This window comes from Mus caroli, chromosome 15 (assembly GCF_900094665.2).
Source record: "Mus caroli chromosome 15, CAROLI_EIJ_v1.1, whole genome shotgun sequence".
Taxonomy (NCBI): domain Eukaryota; kingdom Metazoa; phylum Chordata; class Mammalia; order Rodentia; family Muridae; genus Mus; species Mus caroli.
In genome coordinates, this window is record NC_034584.1 from 67,872,387 (window position 1) to 67,885,605 (window position 13,219).

General features: G+C 50.8%; 1 long non-coding RNA gene across 1 annotated transcript in view; it reads right to left on the reverse strand.

The window, feature by feature from the left end:
• Window positions 1–9,261: 9,261 nt before the first annotated feature.
• Window positions 9,262–13,219, reverse strand: part of LOC115029417 — a 49,899-nt gene continuing 45,941 nt past the window's right edge. Inside the window, exons 2-3 of the long non-coding RNA XR_003834976.1 lie at window positions 10,716–10,843; window positions 9,262–9,297 (exon numbers count right to left, since the gene is read on the reverse strand). This is a non-coding gene — a long non-coding RNA (uncharacterized LOC115029417). The remainder of the gene's footprint in view (window positions 9,298–10,715; window positions 10,844–13,219) is intronic.

Here is a 13,219-nt window from a genome sequence, read left to right on the forward strand (position 1 = left end):
AACTGTGGAGCCCCGGTTTCTCAAGGCAGAGAGGACCTGGATGGACCACGTGGTAGCGTCAAGGGCCCGGGTAGCTTCAGCACTGGTGGTTGGTAAGCCAAAAAACACTGACTTAGGCCTAGGATGCTTACAGCATCTGTTTCCTCCCTCCCCTCTACCCCCCACCCCCTCCCCCAGAGATTCTCATGTCTCGCCCAGATCCACCTGCATTTTGAGTTAAGTCTAGAAGGTTTTATATCCTCTCTGAAGCCAGCAGGCACTTGAAGCCCATGTCTGGTGACAGGTTTGGGGATAAATAATCCATAAGTGAGAGGTGGGAAAAGGAGTCCTTGATGACATCTCTGACTCTGGTCACTTTGGGTATGACATCATTAACAAGTAATGAAACAACCACAGGGCCCTTGCACAGAAAACTGCCAGGGCCCTGCTTTCCCAAACACTTAGGCAGCAGTGATCTAAAGGACCTCAGCCTCCTGAGAGACCCTAGGCTGTGATCATCTCCATAGAACATGCTACAGGGGCCAGAACTATTCTCATGGGGCCCAACTCCACAGGAGCTGGGAGGGTAGAACCTGGGAATTTCTTCTAGCTATGCTGGGGATCAAAGTGACACTGCAGCCAGAAAACCTGAGAGATGGGACACAAGTGGGGACTGACCTAGAGTGCAAATAGTGTGAAGATGTGTGGGACCTTTAAGGGGTAGTTCCATAGAGAGCACACCAGGCCAGGTGGCTTGGGAGCAAGAGCCAGGGCACAAAGCAAGCAGGAAGGGACAGCTTAGTGGGACCAGGGGAGTCAGGCCTCATGACACAGGCGACCTAGAACATCCAGGTGGTTACCACATACTAGGGTTGGGTTGTGGGACTGGGGACCAGAGGGACTCTGGGGACTCCAGAAGCAGGATGGGAGCTGATCCTTTGTACAGTTAAGGCTGTGGGCAGAGTGGGGGCAGTAAGGTGGACAGCAGGAATCACAAGGACTGAGCAGCCTCCAGTCCTCCCAGACCCTGACTGGAATGCTTATTCCTAGGCTCCATGGGTAGTTGGAGCGCTTGCTTGTTTTTCTCGCTTTCCTTCGATACAATTATAGATTAATTAATTCTCACCAAGCAATATCTGACCTACATCAGCGCCTCTGTAAGACGGCAGCACCAGAAGAAAGACTCAAAGACTCATTCGGCTATATAAAGACAAGCGATCTATTTTAAAAGAAGGGCTTGTGCTGGAGTCCGCTGTTCCCAACAGCCTTGTTACATAAGGCTCGTTTAAAGGCAACACACACCCGCCTGCCCACGCGATTCATGGCTCAGTGGTTCTGAACACGAGGTTAATCGGTGGATTGAGTCTGGCCAAGCTGGAGGGGCTTGGCCAGGAGGCCGGCCTCCTAGGGATGCAGACACGGGTTCTAGCGCTCTTCCTATTGCTGCTTCTGCAACTCCCTCTGCTCTCCCCTGACCCATCCAACCTGGTCTGCACCCAGGTTGTTTTAATTGTGGGATCCTCTGGGTCAGCGGGAGCCCCATCTCATTCATCAATGTGTCCCTGACACCCAGAGAGAGCCTGGGATGGCACAGGCAGTGGTGCTAATGGACTGAGCTGTGATGTAGCAAGAAGTTGCATGCAGTGGGGGGATGGCTCACACCTGCTGAGCACAGCAGCACAAGGCTTGGAAACAAGTCTCCCTTATTCTTAAGACTGTACTACCAGGCAGGTGCTGCTGGAGTGGTGGGCATCTCTGAAACGGTACATATAACCCTAGGCTGTTCCCTTTCCTTGATATTGACTGGGAGTAGACAGAATCACTGTGAGGTCTCCAAGCCTGTGTTTCCAGCCTGGTGGGACCTGCTTGTCTTTTTCATTCTTTCCTGCATCCCAGAAAACCAGCTGGGTGTCCAAAGCAGCTTTGTGGAGAGGTCAAGGAGACAAAGACTGAGCCTGCCAAGACCCATAAGTGATTTGGGTGGCAAATCCCAGACCTGGCCATGCCTTTGGATGAATCCTCAGCTGTAAAACCCACACAGGTGCCTGGGTTCCAGCAAAAATGTGGTCAGAATTCCCCATTTGCTGAGTTAACCCACTGTACTTGGAGTTCGTTCTTATTCAGCTGCCTGGACTAGCTGCCTCACTTCAGAGGCAGGGAACCTGAGATTCAGCTCAGCCTGACAGCCGATGGAAGCACAGACACTCTGGCTCTGCACAGATCTGGAGTTGAAAGGAGGGAACAGGGCAAGCCCTTAGAAGGCAGGTTCTAGCCTACCATGCTAAATCAGCTGAGAAGCCCAGCTACCCTGCCTCCACCAGCCACACAGCCCGTTCCTTCCCTACCCTGCTACCAATCCTCACTCTTACTGTCCTGCGTTCAGAGAGTCACTACCTTACCTTGGAGCTTGGTGGCTCAATGCTTAAGAGGCTTTGCTCATGTGGAAGCATCAGGGAAGAGTCCTCAGTCCCCTCCCCCTGCTTCAGATAACTGGGCCTTTCTGATGGTCCCAGGTCATCCTAAAGAGGGCTCTGATCTCATTTACCCTGGTCTTTCAGAGGATCCTCCAGGCCTTGGCTAGAGGTTGTGGAGGCTGAGCCAGGCCAGCAAGAAGCTAAGGAGCTCATTTGCTAGGTTCAACTTCTCACTTTCTTATTATTTATGGAAAGAAAAAGTCAAGGACTTTCCACAAGTAGCCAGGGTACATAGCTCTCCAAATGAAATGATGGTCAGAGGAAGCATTGGAACATCTGTAACGGGAAGAAGGTAAGTGAGGACAGGGTAGCCTGACATGCCAGTGGGAAGGTAAACTCCTTGCTGTGCGCACTCTACAAACCCCCCCCCCCCAAAGCAGGCCCGGAGCCCAGAGTCCTGGTCCCAGGGCTGGGCTAGGGTGCAGTGTTGTTTAAAACCTCACCTCACATACACTTGCCAGTGGAAGCAAGACAGAGGGGGAGACCCAGACCACAGAGACTCAGGCAGTTTGAACCCAGTCCTCTTCCCCATATTCCTGTGATTCTCCCACCCCAAGTTAAATCTAGTCCCTCAGAAACTTCCCAATAGGGTGCAGCATCTCAGCACCTGGGGTTTTAGATCCTGGTCAGGAAAACAAGGAGGAAAGCATGCCACGTGATGTTCCTCTACTTGGCTCTCTGAAAACTAGAATGGCCAGCAACTGGCAGGGCTGGGGGCACAGAGTCCCAAGGGCAAACTAGTAATGTCCTCCCTCAGTAGTTTTAGCTTCTGAAGTCAGAAGCACGTCTCCAGAAAGCTACCGAGGATGGGGCTTTGTATGGCCACCCACACCCCAGAGGCTACTGGTGAGACCCCTCAGTGGAAGGGAATCTGGGAACTGATGGGTTGTCAGAATCGGCAGTTCTTGCCACCCACTACAGATTACCTAACCTCTGCCCAAACCCAACACCAGGACCAGACCAGACCAACCACAGACTCTGGGCTCCTTTGGGCTGACGTTCACACTGACATCATTTGGCGACCCTTCCGTGTTCTGTTCAGCCTGTGATTTCCATATCTCCTTCCACCAAGCTCCTAGACAGAGATATACATCTGGCTGCCCTCCTACAGAGAGGAGGCTGACACATCTCTTCTGCGTACCACGTCTGGCCCCCACCTACCATCTTTCGTCTCTTCCCTGGAGAGCCAACACCAGATGTTCCAAGGCTGACTCCAGTTTACCTTTGCTGTGTGGCTACAGGGAGTGACTTTGTTCTCTGAATCACAGCTGAGTTCTGAAGACTCAAAGATTAGTGCTCGGAGACTCCCAGAGTCTCGGTCCTCCCAACTGCACTGGTGCAGGAGGCCCTGTGAGATGCTGGAATAGCCCTGACAATAGATGGTTCACCAGGAGGTGTGAGAATCCACAAAAATGGAATGAACTTGTTTCTCCTCTTCCCTCCCCTGCCTTTCCAGAGCAACACCTGAATACTGGCATCTTTTCAGAGTACCAAATAAAACCAGGATGAGAGTAAGCAACAAAAGAATTGTTGATTTGATTCCTTATTCTTTCTCTTCTGGTACTTCCTGACACTTCAATTATTTCTGCTATGGTTTTTCATAGAACAGTTCATGGATCGCATGGAAACAAGTAACCTTTAAGCCTTCCACTTAGCACGTTCCAGTAATCCCCCTTGGAAATGTCTAAGCTCACCCTAAGTGCTCAGGCTGCACAACCCACTTCACACAATACATTAGCAAATTAATGTCGGGGTTAATTCTGATGTCAGGTGATGTAAAAACCTGACCAACGTGCCCACACCTCTGTAGGCATGTGAGGAAAGACCAGGCTAGATGCTGATGGTGGGCATCATGGAGCAAAGCCCAGACAGGCAAGGGGATCTTGTTTTTACCAGAAGCTTTGGGTAGGGGCAGGTGTTTGGAGGTAAAGGTCCTTGTGTCCAAAAAGTGATTCCAATGCAAATCAGTAAATAACAAACGGTGGCCCGTTTCAGTTCCCCATTGTCTCCTACTTGGCAAGATAGAGAGGTACTGGCTTCTACCTAGCAGGAGGCCTTAGAAGTCAGCAAGTGGCACAGTGTTTGGCACAGAGCCACTGTGTTTAAGACTGAAGAACAGCTTTTATGGTCCATAGGTCAGGATCATAGTCATCGTTATCACCATCATTACCATCACTTCCTAATTGGCTGTATGCTGCCACCACCACCACCAGCAGCAGCACCAGCACCACATTTAACACTATCAGCTACCACCATCTTCTCACTATCACCACCAGCGCCGTCAGCACAACCATCACCATCACTACTGATATCATCATCACTGTCATCACTACCACTGTCAACACCAGAACTACTACTATCACCATTACCCCATCACCACCAGTGACTCACCATTGACACCATCACCTCTGCCACCACACCAGCATCTATTAACATCATCACCATCACCATCATGTCCAGTATCATCATCACCACCACCATCATCATCATCGTTACAACCACCATCACCACCAACAACCATCATCACCATGGCTACATACCACCACACTCCATCATCACCTTCGTTACAACCACCATCACCACCAACAACCATCATCACCATGGCTACATACCACCACACTCCATCATCACCTTCGTTACAACCACCATCACCACCAACAACCATCATCACCATGGCTACATACCACCACACTCCATCATCACCTTCGTTACAACCACCATCACCACCAACAACCATCATCACCATGGCTACATACCACCACACTCCATCATCACCTCTATGACCATCATCATTGCTGCCATCACAACCACTAGCACCATCACCACCATTGTAAGCACTATAACTATCACAGCCATCATCATCAGTATCATCATTGCCGTTACCATCAGTATTGCCATCATAACCACCATTACCATCATCATCACCGTCATAACCATCACTACCACCACTACTACCGTTGATATCATCATAGCCACACCTACAGCTATTATCAGTTTCATTATCACCACTTTACTGTCCCTATTACCATCATCCTTCATTCTCACCCACACACTACTCATAGCCATTGTTGTCCCTATAACCGTGATTCCTACCACCGTCATGTTACTGCCATATTCCTCATCACCACAACACAGTCATTATCCCACAACAGCTGTTACACCAAGCCTGTGGATCCATGGCCTATTAGGTCTTCACAGGCCTGGTTTCAGGGCTCTGCCTTCTCACAGAGGCACCCCACCAGCAGGGTCCCCTACTAATCACCTTCAAACCTACTGTGTTCTACTGATCCTTACTGTGTTCTCAGTGCTATTGTCTATGCTTCACTGTCTCTATCTCCTATTTCCTCTCTCTTCCTCCTCCTCCTCAGGAGGGGAGAGTCCCTGAAGTCTAAAATGATGTGTCAGAGAGATGATTCTCAGTAAAAAAAACATTCATGTGAACAAACGAAAAAACAAACAAGAACTTCCATGGTATCCATTATCCTTCAGGCTCCAGGTCTGAGTGTCCATATCTAGATAGAGACTAGTCTACTTAAGGCTAGAATGGGGATCCATTGTCAACTTTTGTCTGCTTTACAGATGGAGACATTGGGCTTCTGGGTCCAGGGGCTCAAGTCCCATGAAAGCCAGTCCTCTGCCTCTAACAATGGCTCTCACCCACAATGGACCCACAGCTCCCTCAGCTGTCAAGAGTGAAGCTCTCCCTCCGAAGCACATGCCAGATAATCTAGGAATAACAAACTGTAGGATCAGTACAAGGAGTAGAAAGACTATAGTTCTCCTAGGGACAACATTGGCTCCCAGCTGCCCAGGATTGTGGAAAAGGTCCAGATGGCCTGGCCCTTATGGGGCCTCTAGGGCCTAGGTCTTTAGGGAAACTTCTAGAAGGAGACCTGAAGCTCCCAGAACACAGTGTTTCAAGAGAAGGCATTGTCTCAAGGAATAGGACTAACACAATAGACTGTTTGCACAGTGGAGGCTCTTATTAGGACAGTTCCCATGCCTTCTTGGCCACAAGAGAGATTCAAATAGGGTAGAAAGCTGGGCTCTGGGACATTGCTGTCTCCCTAGTCTGCCACATGGGCTGCTCTAAGGCCCATGAGGCTTTTGTTCCCTTGGGTCCTTTCATCCATATTCTGCCGGCCAGCTTCCATCTGCTTCTGTCCCAGGGCCTTGGTCAGGTCCCTGTAGCCAGAGCTATGGAGGTAGATGGGAGGAGTACGCTATACAAACAAACAACATCGTGTGTGCAGGAAAAACTGTGCTGAGGATGGGATGGCCAGGCTGGGTGCCCAGAAAGCAGCTGACATTGAGAAGCTACTCCAGAGACTCTCAGGAGCTGCCAGTAAGAGGATGGAAAGAGCTGGGCTGGACACCTCAACCCAGAGCAGACAGGAAGCATTTCCTATGAGCACCTCCACCTGCATCATGCATCCACCTGTGTCATGAATCTATCTGTGTCACCTGCATCATGCATCCACCTGTGTCATGCATCCACCTGTGTCATGCACCCACCTGCACCATGCATCCACCTGCACCATGCATCCACCTGCACCATGCAACCACCTGCTCCATGCATCCACCTGCTCCATGCAACCACCTGCACCATGCATCCACCTGCTCCATGCATCCACCTGTACCATGCATCCACCTGCACCATGCAACCACCTGCACCATGCATCCACCTGCTCCATGCAACCACCTGTACCATGCATCCACCTGCACCATGCATCAACCTGCTCCATGCATCCACCTGCACCATGCAACCACCTGTTCCATGCATCCACCTGCTCCATGCATCCACCTGTACCATGCATCCACCTGCTCCATGCATCCACCTGTACCATGCATCCACCTGCACCATGCAACCACCTGCTCCATGCATCCACCTGCTCCATGCATCCACCTGCTCCATGCATCCACCTGCTCCATGCATCCACCTGCTCCATGCATCCACCTGCTCCATGCATCCACCTGTACCATGCATCCACCTGCACCAAGATTCTACATCATGCATCCACCTACACCGTGCATCTACATCATACATCCACCTGCTCCATGCATCCATCTGCACCATGCATCCACCTGTTCTCCAGTCAAGGTGTCCCATAGTACTAGTTCCATGGTGCCCAGTCCTTTCTTCAATCATTCACTACACTTGTAGATGCTGTCAGGAAACTCTGTGCACAGGGGTAGACTGATACATCCAGGAGCCCCTAAGACCATCCCCAATCCAACTTCCTCTCAGGCTCTGCTCCATTCCAGAAATGTCCTGAAACAGACACACATCCCTGAAAGCCACAGATCAGATTCTGTTCCTTGGGTTCATGTCTTTACTCCCAACTCCAGCCAAATGCAAGACAATGCTTCTTGCTGGAGGAGTAAGGATCGCTCCCTCCTAAGCTCTAATCTCAAATGTGAGGCCCTAGCAAAACCACTTCCTGAGGAGAGGTCGGATGTGGAGATGAGCAATGGACCCTTTCATTGTTCACTGTGGAACACAGACCACGCCTTTCCCATTCTGTCGCATAATGCCCCCCCACCCCGTCATGTTGGGAACAAAACATCAGAGGTCCCTTGGAATCCCATGTGCTTCATTGCTGTGAGGGGCATCTGTGACAGCCTGAGCCACAGCAGTAGAGTGGAAGGGAGAGGGGGTGGGGGACAAAACACTGATTATTAGCCTCTACTGTCATCCACATAGACCCTGAGCTTCAAACTAAGCCATTTTTGCCGCAGACCTGGTGAACCCTGGGTGTGAGCCTGGGTAGATCCTGGCAGAATTTCTGGGGGGTGACACCTCTCATGCCTCCATACTATCTTGTGTCCCTTCCAGAAATCAGCGAGGCACACACGTAAATGGGCATCATGGGAGGCAGGCAGGGATGTGCCAAGATCAGGACTCACCCTCATGTACCCATTGGAAGGGACCTTGGGAAGGTCTGTGGAGATGGATGGCAGCAGAATCAGGGTACCTGCAGTTCTGAGGGTACCTCATCTCTGCTGCATGCTGGGCGAGGCCCTGCCAAAATGAGCCAGGGCCTTGGGGGGCAGACAGGGACAGAAGAACAGCTCCAAAGGCAAAAATAAATGGGATACTTATTTCTGGCACCGTTTATAGATCCAAAGTCACTTTGTTAGTTTAAGAATTCAAAATGTATAATGCATGGTTGGATTTGTTCATGAAATCATCATGTTTCGGTCTATTTAGAGAAAGAAGGCCCGATGGGGACGGGAACTTGTCTCTGAGTTTTTAAACATTCTGGCAGAGGAGATAGGCCATATGAAATGTCAAGAGTCAGAGGTTAGGGGTCAGAGGGTGGTGATAAGCAGGAACCGTTAACTACTTACCCTGTTCTCAGTTCTCAGGCCTGATATGGAGGGAGAAATGTTAGTGTCTGTGCATAGGCAGATGTCCATGAGTTTCAAATCCAGTACCCTGGCCCTGCTCTTGCCCAGGTCTGTCCCACTTCTCACCACAGGGGATCCTATGGGCCCGTGCAGTCAGAGAGCTCATGCTAAAGTGCTTATCACTGCAGACCTAACTCCCATTGTACAGTTCCACAGGATAAAGCTAACCTCTTGGTTTGGCAGTGAGGCCTTTGGGGTCAGCCCCTAAGAAGGTCCTGGTTGGTAAATTACAAGGGTCCAATATGTACAGTTTTATGCATTCACCTGAAGACGCTGTCTTAGACAATGTTCTATTGCTATGAAGAAACACCATGACCACAGCAACTCTTATAAAGGAAAGCGTTTAATTGGGGTTGGCTTACAGTTTCAGAGGTTTAGTCCATTATCAGCACGGTAGGAAGCAGACATGGTGCTGAAGAAGGAGCGGAGAGGTCTGCATTCGGATCCACAGGCAGCAGGAAGAGAGAACACAGGGCCTGGCTTGGGCTCTTGAAACCACAAAGCTCACTCCCAGTGACTACTTCCTCTAACAAGGCCACACCTCCTAATCCTTTCAAACCGTGCCACGCCCTAAGCATTCAAACATCGGAGCCTATGGGGATGGTGGTTCTTATTCAACCACCACAGACACTCACTTGGGACTCTAGAGTCTCTTGCTTCCCCACTGTACCCTTCCTAGTATGTGGCTGTTGTCCTCCCAGGAGAATCATGCACCGTCCATCTACCATCATTGATATTTGAGAGCAAGCTGTGTCTTGCTGTTGGGGTGGAAGAGCGTTCGTCAGTGCCCAGGAACCACCCTACAACCAGTGTCACACTCCCTGTACTCCATCTCACACTTGATCCCACCAGGGGTGCCCCAGGGTTCCTGGATGGCCATGGCTATAGATCTCTTAGATGCCAAGACTGGAAACTAAGGACAAAAGACGTAGAGCAGGAGTCAGGGACAAGTCTCCCTATATAGCACACATGGGAAGGCTAGGGAGACTGGGTTTGAGGGGCCAAGGACTTGAAAGACATGGGCCCGTTGAAAAGCCCAGGCAAAGGGAAGCACACAGATAGGGAGCCAGACATGAGCTCCAACTAACAGATGCTGCAGACACTCAGCAGGACGATAGACTGAGAGGGCAGGCATGGACCCTCAGATGGGATGGCTGGCACCATCTCTTTCCCTGGGTGGCCTCTGGCCCCTCCCAAAAGTGTTGGCTCCACCCTCTAAGCAGAGGTCAGTACTATCCATAAAGCCTGGGAAACTGAAAGGATTGAGCTTCCCAAACACCTGTCTTGTTTCTGTACTTAGCTAAGTAGCCAAATGGAATCGCATCAGTCCCAGCAGGGACTGAACCATGTACAAAGCCTCTTAGAGTAGACTTCAGGCCCAGCAGACTTCTGGAGCAGACAGCCTATTCAGCCCCTGCAGAGGAGTCACTGGGCGTGGTACATGTGCCCAGAAATGACCTAAGAGCTGCATGGTAGGGACTCAAGCCTCCTATGGGGGAATCACAGGAAAGAGGAATTTCATGATCATTTAGTGAGAGCTGGGTATAATAGGACAGGGCTGAGACCTGTCACAGTCAGAGACCCAAAGGGCCTTAAGGTGCCCCCTCCTCCAGTAGTCCTAACCACTCCCTAAGGCCTTCCTGAAGCAGCTCGTGGGGCCCTCATCCAGATTCCCAGGTCATCACAGGTCTCTAGGAGTCCCATCCCTATAGGCTCTCCATATCCCTTGCCAAAACCATTCCCTTCCCTGATGCCCTCAGCTCTTGCCCTGGCAGTCTGTCCTTTTCTGCTTCTACTCAAGCTCTAGTCCAGAGTGGGAGAGAGAAGGGTGGCTGGAGGGCTGACTCTCACCTTGTGCTTCCAGATTCCTGGGAGGCAGTTCCCCCAAGCTCAGCAACACGTCTTCTCTGCCAGTGGAGCATCCTGGGGTGAGACCCTCCTCTGTGCTCCTCACATCTGAGTAGGTATTTGCTGAGTGGCTGAAAAACATTCAGAAGCATACTGGTTACTTTTCTCATTGCTATAATTTGACAAAAATAACTTGGGAAGGAGGGATTCATCTGGGCTCACGGTTCTCAAACTGTGCAGTCCAACAGGGCAGAGAAGACTGGATGTGGTAGAGTTGTGTGAGCGGGCTGGACACATTGTATCAAGAAGCAGAGCGAAGAAGGATACATAATGCTCACTTTGTCCCATTTTCTCAGTCTGGGATCCCAGACACTGGATGGTGCCCAGCACAGTAGGGTGAGATGTCCCACCTCAGTTAACCTGTCTAGAACCTCCCCCATAAACACACCCAGAGGCTTGTCACCAAGTTGATTCTAGATCATATAAAGATTTAATTAGCATTCCCAGTCACCAGCCGGGTGTAGGCAGTACAGTGCTTCCGTTACAAGGTGCCTTGTCTCTAGCAATGCCCTGAGAGTCTTCACAAAGCACTTGCCAGTGTCCAGAGAGGGGATACAACTGTACATCTTTGCTGAGGAAGGGACAAAAGTGACAGGCATGACAGGCAAATGAAGTAGGATGGCTCCACGGGCTGCTCCTGCCCTTGCGCTTTGGTGAGTGCTGTGAATATGTTTCCTCCCAGCAGAAGGGGTCTTGACATGGCCCAGGGCCATCACCCTGCCCCTGGTCTGGGCTACACCCAAGGGTGACTCCCTCCAGGACCAGCATGTAGCTCCCTGGAAGCATGCTAGCACAGTTACTGGTGGTGGTGGCACGTTTCATGCTGAATATTAAAAATATTTTGCACACAAAACAGATGTAGTGAGACATTGAGAGAGAGGCTGAAATCACATAGCCAAGACCTGTGCAGACCCCAAGAAGCTGGTAGATAGCTGGGGGTGGGGGGAGAAAAACTACCCCTGATGCCAGCTCACCAGGGATGCTTCCGGTCTCTCAGCCCTCAGAGAGGACAGGTGTCCCCTCACAGGACCGGGCAGGCCCAAGAGCGTCTACACCTCACCCCTGGGTCTTCACTGTGGAATAGCTTAAGGGTGGGAAAGGAACAAAGGCCAACAGTGAGTTTGTGTGGCCAGGACAGCTCACCCCATCTGCCTGTTCCACTCTGAGCCTTGATCACAGACACTCACTGAGCCCTGACCACAGATAGTCACTGAACCCTGATCACACTCACTGAGCCCTGACCACAGACACTCACTGAGCCCTGATCACACTCACTGAGCCCTGACCACAGACACTCACTGAACTCTGACCATAGACCCTCACTGAGCCCTGACCACAGACACTCACTGAGCCCTGACCACAGACACTCACTGAGCCCTGATCACAGACACTCACTGAGCCCTGATCACAGACACTCACTGAGCCCTGACCACAGACCCTACTGAGCCCTGACCACAGACCCTCACTGAGCCCTGACCACAGACCCTCACTGAGCCCTGATCACAGACACTCACTGAGCCCTGATCACAGACCCTCACTGAGCCCTGACCACAGACCCTCACTGAGCCCTATTATTGACACTCACTGAGCCCTGACCACAGACACTCATGAGTCTTATGCTGAGCTCTCATTCTGTACAACTGTCCTCTCTTCTTTATCCTATACAAAACCTAGGACAGTAGATACATTGTAGATACTGTAGATACATTGTAACCAGTAACCAGCTGCCTCAAACACTGCTTCTAGCCTTCCTCATGGAGATGTATAAACCCTGAACCAAAACAAACCCTTCCCTCCTTCATCACAGCAAATAGACAAGTAACAGACAAAGAAAGCTGCTTAACTTCCAAAGTAGGCTTATCCTCACTGTAATAAGATGACGAAAGTACTAAATCATAGTTAGGGAAGATCACTGGAGAGTCACCAATGGCAGAATCCAGCCCTTACAGAAGCCCTTGCCGCGGCCTAGGCCAATCCACATGCCGTGCATGGCCAGGCCTGATGTTTTCCCACATTCCATTCTGGCCTCTTCCAAGACCTTCCCAAGCCCACTTGGTGTCCCTCCCACCCTTATAGGTCACCTTCCCATTCTCAGCCCTTAGGCTCTGGGAATAAGCCTACACTGTGACCTGCATGGTGAAGGACTAGAGCCTCAGCCACTCACCTGGGTTCATAAATCTGCCCCATTCCCCTCAAGCCAATACAAGCCAGGAGCCTGAAAATCCAATATATTTCATTTACAAGCTGGTCTATTACCCAATTCATAACAGATCTGTCACCCTGAGGGATCAATGCATCCGGACGACGCCACATACATAACACCTATGTGTAATTGGGTTCCAGCTCCCTGGCATCTCACTGTGCTGTAGGACCCTGGGGAGCCACTCACCCTCTTCAGCTGAGGATATAGAAGCAGCCGAGAGGTACAGAAGGGAGGGGTCTCAGTA